Consider the following 16,795-nt stretch of genomic DNA (forward strand, 5'->3'; position numbering starts at 1 on the left):
TTTGTTCATATCCCTCAGCAGTTGCCGTTCTCCTGAGCGCTGTAAGATACCCACACCCTAACCATGAATATATGCTAATAGTACCCACTATACTTCTGATTGGTTACCACTGATGCCATACACAGAACGGTGAGCGGGTCTAGTGCTATTTAAGGCCATTCCCTGCCTATCCATTTAGCAGTCAATTCAGCATCGTGGGTCGGCGCAGCTTGCTCCATGGAAGTCCACCTGCCGTTCTGGGAATATGTAGTTTGTAATTGTATTTCAGTGTATATACGATACTATATGGATCCCTCTATCTGTACGTATGTCATTTCAGAGTCTGAAGATGATCCTTAAGGATTGAAACCGGTCACTCCGATTAAAAGAAATTTGCGATCAAGACTGTTTTTAATTATATATATTTAATGTACATAATCACTAACCAGCTAACTTAGTGCGTTGGCAGCACAGCATCAACTGACTGATGTAACAGATTGTTGCATGGCAATGACTAGTGTCAACGTCACCATCACTGTCTTGCAAATAGCAACCAATCGTTTGTTTAAAACAACAATCGAGATCGCACTAACATTGGTTTACTGTGACCGGTTTCGGCTTACGTTAAGCCCATCCTCAGACTTTTGGGCCACCTGGTGCTGGCTGCTCCTCCACCTGGTGCTGGCTGCTCCTCGTTTTTCACGTGACATCACGATCTGAGGATGGCTTTAACATAAGCCGAAACCAGTCGTAACAAACAAATGATAGTGCGATCTCGACTGTTGCTTTAACCAATATATAGCACCAGATCTGTGCGCACCATGGACAATATTGTCGAAATTTATGCATCCATTTAGATGTGCGCAGTTGAAACGTCCCCTTTTGGACAATTATACATGACTGTGCTTAAACTGACACACAATATTTTGTTAGCGCAACGCAATCTGACTTTCAAAATTCCCTACAAAAGAATGGCCCTGACTAACATTAAACTATACCTTTCACAAATCACTTACCTCACAAAAATCTTCGCTGCTCAAGCTACTGCAATATAGCGAGCGCCACTACTGGCAGCTAAATAAAAGATTCAAACTATGGAAGGCACTAACTACTGATAGGGATAGTTAACAAATGAAAGATATTAATAGAGAACAAACAATGTATTTACCTTGATATCATCATATATAAATATAGCAGTTCATGACAAATTTCAAAACTCCGCCATCTCTCTCCCCACATCCACCACTGCTGGCGGCTCACCTCCAACTGTGCAACGCTACGCGCTGTTCACATCCAGCTGCCGCTGCCCAACACTACAATGGCAGACAACAATGCAAACTAGCCACAGACTGCACACAGCACAGCCGGTGATTTTCATATTGAGCGCTACGTAACGTTGCCAATAAGAAAACATAAACAGCCTACTTACATAGAGAAAACATAAACAGCCTACTTACATAGCCCCCATGCTCCCCACAAAAAATTTTACAAATTTTTTTTGGGCAGTGGCCAATAATGATTTGATAAAATTTTTCATAATTACAATAACAAAGAAATCAAATGCACACACTTATTGATATTATGTTGGTCAAAAGCTCAAATTTTCTCACAGTCTATAAAGACAGTCCTGATCATTCTTCACAGTGAAACTGCCATTTCTTTTCTCAAAGTCTGAGCAGTAAAAGACAATGCACACGGAAGTAGTGGATTTCCATGCAGTCTTGAAGAAGTAGTGTTGTCCTTCCAACGGAAAGACAGTGCTGACTCTTGACATGCAGGCAGGTAATGGGCCACAACAGAGCAAACCCACAGCAGAGTCATTCGACGTTTTGAAGAATATTGGTAGGTAGGTCATCACAGAGCAGACCCACTGTAGTCCTGGTAGAAATAATGGTATTGGTGGGTCATCAAAGGTACAGACCCACTGTAGTCCTTGTAGAGATGGCCAGCAGCCATCTGTTGCAAATGTGCAGGTGCACAATCACCATCAAAGAGTCTTGCGGACAATATAGCAAGTCCATAAACCACCACTTGTCCACTCACAAAAAATTTGTTTGACCTGTCCTTAGAACCAGCAATGCTGTTATCCAGTCCCTTGCTGAATCATTAACACACGTGCAAACACTATCAGTCCCTACTTCTCACATATTGTCCATATACTATGACCAACAGAAACGTGTGCAGTGAAATGTAACTAACAAGTTAATAATATCATGAACTGGTGACAATTACAATTTTATAACATAAGAATACAATAACAAAGGTACAAAATACATCATTAAAAACATAACAATACAGATAACATTTGTAGTACCGGCTTTACAAAAGAATCGAAATAACATATCCATCAGAGTTACAGGAATTGTGACATAAGTAAATATATAAAATAATGAGAATAGTTTTCGAAACATTAATTTCACACATGAACATTGAAACAGAACAGAATTGTAAACAACTTTACAAAGAAAATAACATATTATTAATGCAAATTATATTTGAGGATAACAGTATTCTTCCTCGTAGTGAATATAGCTCAGTACTAGAAAAATTCTACAACATAAATCGTATTAGCTAAACACATAAAGACAGGAAAAACACAAATACACAAGAGTACACACACATATAGCGGAATAATACAAAAGGAAAGGACAGGGTTTGTTTTACTGCAGTATTTTGCATGGAGATCTCCCTTTGTTCATCATTATTCCCAAAAGTACTATCTATACCTGCTTTCTGTACTTTTTTCGTTTAACTTCTCAATGCATTTCTTCCAATTCATCGCAACTCATTCTCTTATATAGTCTACCCCCTCTTAAGCTAACTTAAATCTACTGAGCTCAGATGCTAAACTAAGGGACGAGGCAATGCAGCAGCACAAAATAAGTAACACAAACAGCAATGACCAAAAAAATGGAAAATTGCAAAGCAAGCTACAGTAAATTTAAATTACCAAGCAATGCAACATTACAACTAATATGAGCCAATGTGCAGCAACAAGAAAAATAAATGAGTAGTAAAACTGGCTTAGTAGAGTAACACAAAGTCAAATTCAGTAACACTATGCCTGGCAAACAGCAGTAACTTATACCTAAACATGACATAGCTCAAGCAGAAAAAATAGTACACTAAAGATAACAATGCAGATAAGGGAAATGTATAATCACATCTTAATATCTATGTAATTAAAGTGGTGCACCAACAACTTATTGTAAAAAAAATATTACCATGTACTTGAAAAGAAAATTATGTGTCCAGTTACTGTTACTAGTCCCTTCTTATTGTTCTTTCCTTTCCAAGTGCTCCTTTTTTTAAAGAATGTGGATTACAAAATTATCATTTAATAGATCTGTTGACAGAAAGTGTTCACATTAGCAAATGCATCTAAGTTTATTTTATAAAACTAATGCTGTAACACAGCTGGAAAACAGGTATCAAATGAAATAAGCAATTACGCAAACCAAAGCATAAAAATATCATTCAATAGTCATGTGACATTTCATAAGTTAGTAGATATTCTCTCAACTCTCATAGAAAGACGCTTGTCGTAATCAGGTGTGCAGATGTAAAAATATTTCTCATCATTTCATTAGGCATTTCAGTAAATATCATAAATTACGAGCTCCACAGTATGCTTTCAACAAGGAAATGTCAATAGCGAGGATAATGGCCTCCCCCTTTTTTTTCTACCTGTGCTTCCGGAAAGGCACACCCTAATGGCTTGTTCTCCAGGTGTCTGACACAGCGGTGTGCCGACGACGCATGTGCAGGTGGTCACTTAACTTTCTTACGGAAATATTTACGACAGCAGTTTCCGCTACAGTGACAGTCTCATATAAAAATTTCACAGGTCGAGAATTTACGTTGCAAATGTGTACAAACAAAATCCTATGAATATAACAGTGTCCAAAAATATTTTCGCCGGCATTGTGATACATTCACGCATATACACACATTTCATAACTCTTAAAGTACGATTCTTGGTTTCCAACAACCTTTTTCACAAGTCAAGAGTCCCTAACTTCTATTCATTATTCATATACATATAAACACATAATCACATTCCTCATATATGGTAGCATCATCTTATTGACATAAACATACCTCAACAGCATAATACCCATCGTCATCATAATAATAACATCATAACAGATCAATCACATCTCAAAATCGTCGTAGCTTTCTGAATATTTTAAACCTACAAAAAATTCTCTGCTCATTTCAAAAGTGTTATCTACCTCAAATGCACTTTAAAAATCATGATCTCATACCAAATACATCATTCAAAGCTCTCATAGTATCACAATGGTTCCGAAAAAGTATGAGCATTTCACAAAGTACAGACAAAATACAATTTCATAAGTGTGAAGTTATCCAACTGTGTAATTGCATAAACATCTGTCACTGATGTAATAAAAAACGCTTATCTCTCAGTTAAATGATCAGATAGCTGTATAATTTGTGTGTTAGAGAAATATGGTACCAATGTGTAAAGTTGTATAAGCAAATACCATATTAGCTAGGGTTCCTTGTGGTTTCCACACACATGGTACACAAAGTAAGCGTGTACCCCCCTGAGGATTAATGTAATTATACCCTCAGGTGTTACAGATGTATCACGGAAAATGTATCACGGAAAAACTTCGTATCATTGTACTTCAAATATCTTTAAAAATAAATGTTTTAAGTACAAAATTAATCACTGAAATGCATGTCCTGTAGCGCTAAATGTGCATCTTGTTGTAAGATAATCTCTGTGGAAGCATCGTAGTTATTTTCCTCCGAAAGCTAAGTTCTACAGAAGCCAATGTACTTACCTCATGATAAACAAAAGTGAAATGCTTTGCGTAGAGATATCTTAGTTATTACGCTTATTGTTGTGATGATGAAAGTACTGTGCTGTAACGTATTGTTGTGCTATGGAAAAGGCTGTCTCTTTGTAGCTATACCACAAAAGTTACTAATAAAACATGTTTTGCTTTCCAGAAGAATTCAGAAAAACTGTGCAGATATAAAGCAGATACACCGCAAAAGCAGCATTGTAAATTGCCACTCATTAGTACCGTCGTGATAAAATCGTGTAGCTGTCACATAAACTAACCACTGTGTCATCTGGTATCTCACTGAAAGTATTTTAAATCCCAAATGTATTTTCAAGTAAACCAAAATGTTGCATTAAAATCTCATTAGCAGTACTGGTAAATGTTCTAATTGTGCAACTAACAAGCAAGAATGTACACACACAATTACACTGTGTCATCTGTTCGCAATAACAATGCATTCGTAATGTCTGTTTAAATAAGTTTTCTTGGTTCTTGACTGGATATTTAACTTCAAACATTGTTGCATGGTAACAGTTTCTGAAGCATACTAGTAACGTGAAGTGAAACGTTTTATGGCAAAGACAAAGTTAAAAAGCAGAATATCTTTCAATAAACGGTTTTACATGTGAAATGTGGTGTAAACCTTTACTCTTCATAGTACTCAGAGTTTGAACTTGAATGCAATTGTCATGCGGTATACGTCGGTAAAGAATACTGGAATTTTTCTCAAGGTTAGCGTCTATGTTATTTTTCTCTGAGCCAGCGGGCGCAAGCGGCTGCCTGCTGTGCGAGTCATTGTCTGTCTCTTTGTTGGCGCGCGCCGTTATTGGGATTAGGAGACCTAACTTCTACAAATTCACCGTAACGAGAGGGCCCTGCTCTGTTTAAATCCCGCCAGTTCTGATGCAGTTCAGGTCTGTTGTTACGATCATACCGTCTGTCGTCATGGCGTTAGATTCCATAGTTTCTTTCTTGTCGGTCACGTGGTGGAGAATTTCTCCCTGAGTCGTAACTGCGCGCTGGACCGTTGCGTCTAAAGTTATTCTGTCTCCCCTGGTAATAATTGTTTTGGTTCCCATATTGTCTGTTCCTCTGATTGTCTCTGTGATAGTCATTACTACGGAAATGCGATCTTTCTCTGTAACTATTATTACTCTGGCAGTGGTTGTCATATGGGTGGTGTCTGTTTTGGTCACGATTTGCGTTGTAAGAATAGCATTTTCGTGTCCAGTTATTATTTCTTTCATCGCGGAATTGCGACTGATGTGATCTGTAATTGTTGTGCTCCTGCGTTCCGCGATTGTCAGTGTCACTTTCCAGTTCTTGTAACAGTCCCTGAAAAGCTTCAATGTCGTCTTTGCAACGTCCTGCTAAAATAATGTGTCGTAAATGTTCAGGTAGGTTGATTAAGCAAATGCGGATGAGTTCTGAGGGGCTGTATGGGTTTGACAGGTACTGATTCTTGTGCAACATGTCTTCAAAATATTTCATAAGACTGGAAAATTCAGATTGTTCGAAATGTTTCATCATTATGATGCCATGTTTTACTCGGTCTTGTGTGGCTTGAGACCAATATGCTGAGAGGAAGGCATGGTAAAATTCTCCTTCACTGTGGCAATCGTGAATGACCGATCACATTCTTACAGCTGGTTCATTCTCCAAGTAGCCACACATAAATTCTAATCTGTGTTCTAACGACCAGTTGGGAGGAAAACAATGAGAGAATTGATGGAGCCATGCTTGTGGATGAATGTCGTTGCCAGAATTCTTAAATGTTTTGAATTTACGTGTAGTAATGAACAGCTTATAGTCAAAATCGTCATGTCGGCGAGTCGCATGTCGGTCATTGTTACTTCGTTTCGGCGGCTCCATCTCAAAATCCAATGCGCCTTGCCAATTTCATTCATAATTTCTGAAATGCGCTGTGTTATTATTTTGTGGCTGTTCCGTATTTCTATGTCCCTCTTTCCGTGTTGGAGCGCGAGTGTCCTCTGAAATATGTAATTTTTGTATTACTTGTGCCAACTGATATTGTCCTTCCCGGATTTCTCTTTTGTGTTGCGTATTAATTTGATTCTGATTTTGTTTGAATTTTCTTATTTGTTCATACGCTTCTGTGTCAGTGAAGGCTACGGGTCTTGTGTCATTCAGATCATCATCTACCTTTGTAGATAAGTTAGTGACCTGATCCAAAAGTTCGGCTACTTTCTCCGATAGTGTACTTATTTCCTCCATGTGTCTTCCTGAACCAATTTTCAGGGTATCTACTGTGTCCTTTAAGTTTTCCTGAGTTCTTGCAAGTTGCGTAACCGAATCGGTAGATGCAACTGAGTCAATTTTAGCTTGCAAGGTCTCATGATTTTCATGAACAATAATTTGCAGTTCTTTTATGGCTGCTTCGTGATTCTCTAATACATTTTCATGACGCAAAAAAATAGGTTGGAAATGCTCACAAATTTGTGTTTTTACGTCATTACAGACTTTTTGACATTTCGATTCAATGTGATGTAACTCAGTAGTTAAATCTTCACGCATTTGTTCAAGAGTTTGTTCCAATGAGTCTAACTTTTGAAGCTGTTGCTGTGTTTGTCTTTGATTTTGTTCCATTGTGTCTAACTTTTCAAGCTTTTGCTGTGTTTGTCTCTGATTTTGTTCCATTTGTTGCATTAATTGCAATAATAATGTATTAGTGTCTGGAATCTGTTTCTCTACGCTTTTCGGCAGTGCATTTGCACCGGCAACATTCACATTTTGACAAGCAGAAAATGTGTCTTGACTTATTTGAGAAAACGGTGATGACCCAAAACCTGAGTCTACAGTATTTGCAATATTGTGTTCTGTCATTCCCGATTCCTGAGGCAAGCTGTTGCCGACCGGTCGGTCGATAATGCTTCCCTGTTCACTAATTGTTTCACTGTCTACACCATTATTTGCCGCCCGCTCCATTTCCCTATGCACAATTGCCAAATTACTACTTTGAACATTAGTTAATTCATTACACGGTGGCGCTAACACATTGCTTTCGTCTTCACTGTCATTTCTCAGTTTACTTTGGAGCCTAGTATTACGTTTTTCACACGCCATTATTGTCACATAGCACTGAAAATAATATCTAGTTAATTGCAAGCGCAGCTGCGAAATACTTGGTGCAAATCTACATGCATGCCACAACTGTTTTACAGTACAACAATGAAAAACTACAACTACAAAGGAAATTCTCTCTATGATTACGCGCTAGCAATAAACAAAATCTACACTAATTACACAAACTACAAGAAAAAATCAGAAGATTCCAGTGAGGCATCCTCGGCTAAGGGTCGACATATGAAACGTCCCCTTTTGAACAATTATACATGACTGTGCTTAAACTGACACACAATATTTTGTTAGCGCAACGCAATCTGACTTTCAAAATTCCCTACAAAAGAATGGCCCTGACTAACATTAAACTATACCTTTCACAAATCACTTACCTCACAAAAATCTTCGCTGCTCAAGCTACTGCAATACAGCGAGCGCCACTACTGGCAGCTAAATAAAAGATTCAAACTATGGAAGGCACTAACTACTGATAGGGATAGTTAGCAAATGAAAGATATTAATAGAGAACAAACAATGTATTTACCTTGATATCATCATATATAAATATAGCAGTTCATGACAAATTTCAAAACTCCACCATCTCTCTCCCCACATCCACCACTGCTGGCGGCTCACCTCCAACTGTGCAACGCTACGCGCTGTTCACATCCAGCTGCCGCTGCCCAACACTACAATGGCAGACAACAATGCAAACTAGCCACAGACTGCACACAGCACAGCCGGTGATTTTCATATTGAGCGCTACGTAACGTTGCCAATAAGAAAACATAAACAGCCTACTTACATAGAGAAAACATAAACAGCCTACTTACACAGTTAACCGCAAAAGTAAGACCGCCTACGCCATCGAATATTACACGTTACGCGTCAGAAATAAAACGACGCGTATCTGTATAAGTGTTGACTTCCAGACATTCAGGGTGAAACAGCTGCCCCTACAGACATCGTTTTTATGCAACCCGCTATGTTATTCCTGGCCTTCAGAAACCACGCGTTAGGTTTTCATATTCTCTCTCTCGTTACGCGGAAACTATTAGTGAAACAGAAATGCTGAGCAGGATTTTTTTATAGGAAACTAGCAAACCTGGCAATACTCGCCAATAAATATCTATGGAAATCGGATTTAAGTCACTATCTCCTTCTGCCCCCTCCCCTCTATCTTTCTCCTCTTCCCACTCTCTTTGTCCATCTCCTCCCCTTTCCCCTAATTCTGTCCATCACGTTCTCCCACTCCCTGTACATCTCTTATCCCTTCTCCTTGCCCTGATCATATCCTCCTTCACCTTCTTTATATCCATTTTCTCCCCCTTCTCCGTGCATCTCCTCGTCCCCACTTTCTCTGACCTTATGTTTTGTTATTGCAAACGGAATGTTGATGGGGCATAGAGAGTAAAAGTAAATGGGTAAATAAGTCAGTCAGTTGGTCGAGGATGAATTCACCCAACCGAATCTTTCCCTGAATATGTGTGAATTGAAACAAAACAACTTCAGTGAGATCATGAATTCAGTGAAAGGGAATAAATCGGATTTTATTGTTCGGGAGTCATAATGGAACGTGCTTGAGAAAGTCAAATTCAACTTGCCTCCAAACTGTGTCTACGCTGTACGTCAGTCTCATTGGCTCTAGTATCATGTATTTGGCCTGCGCACGGCCTACGCCGACCGATATTTTCGAAAGAAATAAACCACAAACTGAAGTCAACTAAATGTTTGCAACACACCAAATTATCACGAACTGAAATTCAATCTTTGGAACACACCAAATATTTTATCACCACCGATAGCACGATGAAATATCGCTTTCAGTTGTACTCTTTTCGGCAAAATATCAATATCCAATGAGTTTTTTTTAAGAAAACATGTGACAGCAGAACCGTCAAATTGAACGCCACATTTTTTCATTGAGATTTTCATACAAAAATATCATAAAAATTTGACACTTTCGCGTGGATTTTCAAAAATTTTCTTTCATACAGCTCTTTTCCATACAGCTACAAACCGAACAATAACAACAAAAATTAGCGATATCGGTCGAGCCGTTCTCAAGTGATGCTCTTCCATATAACGGCAACTGATTTTTATTTATATAGATCTAATGTAGTTAAATTTGTGCTGGAATACGTTTTCGCTAGAGGCAGTAGACTCGAGTTATTCAAGAAGAAACATACAAAAGTTACCTTCCAACGCACCCACACTCCAACACTCAGCCTCCACCATCAGGATTTCTAGTACCAGTGTACAAAAATATTCGGCCTTTTTTGGTCTCCACTGGCTGGCCTTATTACGCCACCAGCCTAGACGAGCTCTTACAAATTTTAAAATTGGCTTTTGTACAAATTTCACCTAAGAGTTTTGTGAAATTTAACAGCTTAAAATAAAAAATTATGGTATTCTTCATGCCTTATGACTACGGAGCTACTGTGCTTGCTTGTAAGGGTTAAGTATGGATCGAATTGACAGCGCAGTCAGTTCTAGCGTAATGCTTACAAAAGTCGTGTTGTGCTTCGTTACCCTCTTGGGTACGTTTAAATTAATAATGTTAATGAAACAGCAGACTACGCTGGTGGCGTAGTGGCTCAATCAATAGAAACGGAAAAGGTCGTAAATCGGGAATAATCCGTGCAGTCGGAAATTTTTGTGCAGTGGCAGAAGGAAATACCGTGAACAGCATAATAGAAATTCTGACTGTTGGGAAGTGACTGCGTGACAGAGGTGAGTTTGAAGGTCACTTTTGCACTTTTTTCTTGAAAAACTCGAAAACCGTGGCCTCCAGCGATTTTTAGGGACTAATAGCTTGCGCGTAGCGAGCGAGAGAATATGAAAATCTTCCGTTAGGTTTTTGAAGGCCAGATCTAAAAAAAAACGGCTGCATGAAACGAAATCGGTACGGACAACTGAATCACCCTATTTAATTATAAGCGCTAGGAATATGCGACAGTCTATTAAACAAACTGAACATCAACGTTTCATCTCTCTCCATTCGCGTATGAAGCGTGTGAGTTGTGCCAGCTCATACACATCTGTTAGAGCCGTTATTTTTCTGGTTTGAAGTATGTGATCTCTTCGAACTATACTTCGATTAAAATAACTTCATGATTCATGGTTCAGCCGTGGCGTGTGGTGGGGGGGTCAGACGCCAGCCAATCGCAGTTCTACCTCGAGCGCCGCATGTTCGCGGTCTTCCCTGTTTTGTAACTTTGCATACTGACAGAGCGTCTTCCTGCTACTGAATTGAATCAATCACAAAGTTATTTTAATCAAGGTATTGACACGCATCGGGGTGAAGAAAATATGTAGCTTCTGCGCATAAAAGGGTTCTTGAAATTATATACGGAGATTCTGAACAAATATACGGTGTCATTCTTTCAGTAAGCGCAACTTTAAGATTTCTCCACATTTGTGTTACAGTCTCTCACCAGTTAAGCATATCTGTAAGTGTTCACATCGCCCCTCTTTGTATAAGGTAAAGGGTACATTCGTGGTAAATTTACACTTACAATTTTTTCCACCCTCTAACATGGAAACATTTCATCCAGTTAAAAACATCATATGAACAAGATGAACTACAAATTGAAATGTAACAATCGTTATGTTACAATTAAAGATGGAGTTTTATAAGATGGTCAAGTATTACAGACACTGGTAGGTAATTTCGTGTTAGATGTAAGATAATTCCGTGATGATTATTAGAGCGCAGCTAGACCAACAATAACCGCCAACAATGATGTTCCAAGGAATTCCAATACGAAGTCTCACGTTTATACATCTAAATCGACATCTATACTGTGCAAATAACTGTGAGGTGCGTGGCAGAGGATACGACCCATTGTACCAGTTATTATGGTTTCTCCCCAGTCCATTCACGTATGTAACGATTAATTGAATGCCTGTTGTCCGTGCAGCAAAATAATGGTTCAAATGGCTCTGAGCACTATGGTACTTAACTTCTGACGTCATCAGTCCCCTAGAACTTAGAACTAATTAAACCTAACTAACCTAAGGACATCACGCACATCCATGCCCGAGGCAGAATTCGAGCCTGCGACCGTAGCGGTCGCGCGGCTCCAGACTGTACCGCCTAGAACCGCTCTGCCACTCCAGCCGGCCGTGCAGCAATTATTCTAATCTTATCCTCACGATCCCTAAGTGAGAGATACGTAAGAGATTTTAGTATATTCCTAGAGTCATCGCTGGAAGCCGGTTCTTGAAACTTTGTTCATGACTTTCTCGGGATAGTTCATGTCTGTCTTCACGGGTCTTCCATTTCAGTTCCTTCAGTATCTCTGTGACTCTCTCCCATCGGTTAAACAACCCAGTGACCATTCGTGCTGCCCTTCTCTGTATACGTTCAACATCTCGGTCCTATCTGGTACGGATCCCGCACACTGTAGCAATAGTCTAGGTTCGGTCGCACGAGTCATTTGTAAGCAATCTCCTTTGTAGACTGCTTACACTTCCCCAGTATTCTAGCAATAGACCGAAGTCTACCACCTGCTTTACCCACGACTGAGCCTCTCTGATCCTTCCATTTAATATCCCTACAAAGCGTTACACCCAGGTATTTGAGTTGGCCGATCCCAGCAGTGACTCAGAGTGATATTATTGTCATAGCATCCTATATTTTTTCTTGTTGTGAAGTGCACAGTTTTGCATTTCTCAACATTCAAAGATAATTGCCAATCTGTGCCCCACCTACCTTTCCAGAACGTGTGGTCGCAGTGAGTTAACGAAGAAATATCACGTAATTATCTGTCGTGGAAATACCACCTGTTATCGTACACTTCATTGTCTCTTACAACTGTATTGGTGTTCTTTTTTCTTTACATCATTTTACTTCCTTGCTAACATTCTGCTGTTACTGTCTGAACAATCTAAGTTGACACTCAGTGCAGTGGCGGACAGGAGCGACCATAAATGCAAAACATCTTACGGTTGCTCCCATCAGCCACCGCGCCTAATGTCAGCTTAGTTTGCGCGAACATTACGTAACTTTATTTAAAAAAAAAAAGGCTCTGAGGAGTATGAGACTTACTATCTGAGGTCATAAGTCCGCTAGAACTTCGAACTACTTAAACCTAACTAACCTAAGGACATCACACACATCCATGCCCGAAGCAGGATTCGAACCTACGACCGTAGCGGTCGCGCGGTTCCAGACTGAAGCACCTAGAAGCGATCGGCCACACCAGTCGACGTACCTTTATTTGGGAGGAAAAATTCCATTGACGCACTACCCAAGAAATCAGTACATGTACACAAACTGGACACCTGTAAAATACACTAACAGCGTCAGTTTCTGGTAACTATAACTGTAGTATTGCATGTCGTTGATTGCGGACCGAAGTGGCCGAGCGGTTCTAGGCGCTTCAGTCTGGAACAGCGCGACCGCTACGGTCGCAGGTTCGAATCCTGCCCCGGGCATGGATGTGTGTGATGTCTTTAGGTTAGTTAGGTTTAAGTAGTTCGAAGTTCTAGAGGAGTGCTGACCTGAGATGGTAAGTCCTATAGTGCTCAGAGCCATTTGAACCATTTTTGAACCATGTCGTTAATTACTCCCAAAATATATCATCTTTTTACGTAACTACACGTTTTCTTTCGTCTAATCCAAAAAAGCAAAACGAGGATAATGGAATGTAGTCAAATTAAATCGGGTGATGCTGAGGGAATTAGATTAGGAAATGAGACACTTAAAGTAGTAAAGGAGTTTTGCTATTTAGGGAGTAAAATAACTGATGATGGTCGAAGTAGAGAGGATATAAAATGTAGACTGGCAATGGCAAGGAAAGCGTTTCTGAAGAAGAGAAATTTGTTAATATCGAGTATAGATTTAAGTGTCAGGAAGTCGTTTCTGAAAGTATTTGTATGGAGTGCAGCCATGTATGGAAGTGAAACATGGACGATAACTAGTATGGACAAGAAGAGAATAGAAGCTTTCGAAATGTGGTGCTACAGAAGAATGCTGAAGATAAGGTGGGTGGATCACGTAACTAATGAGGAGGTATTGAATAGGATTGGGGAGAAGAGAAATTTGTGGCACAACTTGACTAGAAGAAGGGATCGGTTGGTAGGACATGTTTTGAGGCATCAAGGGATCACAAATTTAGCATTGGAGGGCAGCGTGGAGGGTAAAAATCGTAGAGGGAGACCAAGAGATGAATACACTAAGCAGATTCAGAAGGATGTAGGTTGCGGTAGGTACTGGGAGATGAAGAAGCTTGCACAGGATAGAGTAGCACGGAGAGCTGCATCACAACCAGTCTCAGGACTGAAGACCACAACAACAACAACAATCCAAATTGGGAATATTTGGGAGGGGAGTTGTCCTAGCATTCGCCTGATAACCAAGGGAAACCCATTCGGAAAACCTCGATCAGTACGGGGGGCTCAAACTGGGGAGAATCATGTCTAGTTAGTGCTCACAACCAAATGGGACATGATAACTGCTTTACTTAGTAGAAGTTGGTGTGTACTGTGTTCTCCCATGTTTTGTAATTTACCCAAATTTCCTCAGTGTAATACTCATGTTATTCATTGACTCGCATTCACTATCTGTCCTGTTTTTATTGCTGTTGTTGTTGATAAAACTGTAATACAATGTACCTCTTTCTTTGTTTCAGGTGAGTCTGCAAGAATAGAACTCCTACTCAAGGATTTAGACCGAGGACCGGTAAAAAGTAAGTTTCATTGCACGCACAGTAGATATCTCAGTTGCCAAACAGAAACCATTAAAGTTTTAAAAATAACTGTAATTTCTGCTTTCTTCCTTGAAATCTAGTACTTCCGTGGACAAACCTAGGATAGGGAAATGAGCAGGGTTTTCAGACGATAGTTGGCTCTCCCAGAGGACAAATTTCCTTTCAAAACATTTAGTTTTTCCACCATGTCAGAAATAAAATTATTTTCACTTTGGAAACTGACGTTCAGGCTGTTCATGTGAGACGCGGTGTCCACGAAAAATGCAATGTCTAATATCCAGCAAGGGTCTTCTAATTTTCGTTCACTCTTCCCCTTCTTTTGTAAGATATGTACCACGGCCAAATGTAAATAGAAAAAAAATCTTTTCAGCATTTTTCTTCGACTGAGCCAGCGTCTTTCCGCGTAGTAAGGTAAGTCACCGTACTCTGCCGAAACTGGCGACCCTTACGTCCATGTATTTTCGGATAGTTCACAGTACAGACAACAATTTGCATGACATTTTCTAACGTAACTAATTCTGCACAAAGCGCCTCTCCATGTAGAGTGCAGTGAATCCATACAGCGTTCCTACTGTGTGCCCTAGCTTTTTGTGCATCAGTGCTGTGAGTCCTCTCTGATGGCCTCGCATTGCCGGTGCTCAGTCCATGGTTACTGAGATCAATCGATTCCAGTCCACATACACAACCAATCTCTTGCTCGGTGTCTTGGAGTAAGCCTACACTTGTCACAGACCCTAACAAAGGCACTAAGTCCAAAACGTCCTCCGTTACACGCAAAGCGCTGTGCTGTATCTGTAACATCTGTTGCTTCATTCGACGCAACAGGGGAAGCACCGAAGTACTCAGCCTTATTTATTTACTGCCGGTCTGAACACTTTACGTCGGGTCACTGTTTGATGGGAAAGGCCGATTTCTTCAAACCTGCTAACCTTCATGCGGCACGAAAGTTTTACAGTATCAATGAGACAGTCTTTTGCAAACTCCTCTTCGGAGAATTGTTTCCCGGAACTTTCTATCATTAATGCAATTATGAAACTTGCTCGTAGTGAACACGTACTGTAATAGCCTTTCTGGAAAACTGAAAACAGTATTTTGTACGGTAAAACAGATACGAATGTAACACAACATACGAAGGGCCCAAGAGATTTCATTTGTTATGACTTAAATTAAAAACCTGTTGATGTGCCTCGTCCATTTAAGCGCACTTAATTTGGGTTGCCGTTCTTCACTGTTCAGTACACCACAATCGACTTTGCGAAATGAGTTGTTGTGACTTTCAGTTCGTGAACTTGGGCTCACGACCTATTATTCGGCGGCACCCTGTGAGTTTCCATCTACTGCTGTAAAGAAGAATTGCAGTTCCCAGACGTGCTTAAATAACTAAGAACACAAATCTCCCGTTTTTTGGTTTTTTACAATAATCGCCATTTCTCAGTACGTCTCACGTAAGGCCACAGTCGTCAGAGAGAAGCAAGACATGGTGTGGTTTAGTCCACCTGGTATCGCGTAAGCAAAACAGTGGAACCGTCGCCGCTCATTTGGTATATGTGTCTGGTCACAGACCCAACGGCCTTGCCGCAGTGGTAACACCGGTTCCCGTCAGATCACCGAAGTTAAGCGCTGTCGGGCTGGGCTAGCACTTGGATGGGTGACCATCCGGTCTGCCGAGCGCTGTTGGCAAGAGGGGTGCACTCAGCCCTTGTGAGGCAAACTGAGGAGCTACTAGATTGAGAAGTAGCGGCTCCGGTCTCAGAAACGGACACACGGTCAGCAGAGTGGTGTGCTGGCCACATGCCCCTCCATATCCGCATCCGGCGCCGCCTGTGGGCTGAGGACGACACGGCGTCCGGTCGGTACCACTGGGTCCGCCAGGGCCTGTGGACGGAGTACACGTTTTTCGTCCGGTCACAGAGGTCACTGTTCCACTCTGTCCGCTGGCTGTGATGTGGGCACTTGTGCCGCACTCTCGCACTTTTGCACAGCGTGCAACATTTGGCTGGCCCTTTCCGAACCACTCTAGGGACTGACACTTTTGGAGCGTAGTAAAACTGCAGTTTTGGCTCTGGTAAACAGGGTCGAAACACTAGAGACTGTTCAAAACCATTGGACGAAAGCTGAACGTGAGCCGGAGCAGCAAAGGCCGTTAATGGTTTTTCCGTCCTCTTGTTTAGCACCTTCCTGAGGCACGATTGTGGGGGG

General features: G+C 40.6%; 1 pseudogene; it reads left to right on the forward strand.

Annotated features, from left to right (window-relative positions):
* The first annotated feature begins 16,158 nt into the window (after positions 1-16,158).
* LOC124552911 lies at positions 16,159-16,276 on the forward strand (annotated as a pseudogene).
* The last annotated feature ends 519 nt before the right edge of the window (positions 16,277-16,795 follow it).

This window comes from Schistocerca americana, chromosome 10, assembly GCF_021461395.2.
Source record: "Schistocerca americana isolate TAMUIC-IGC-003095 chromosome 10, iqSchAmer2.1, whole genome shotgun sequence".
In the NCBI taxonomy this organism is placed as follows: Eukaryota; Metazoa; Arthropoda; class Insecta; order Orthoptera; family Acrididae; genus Schistocerca; species Schistocerca americana.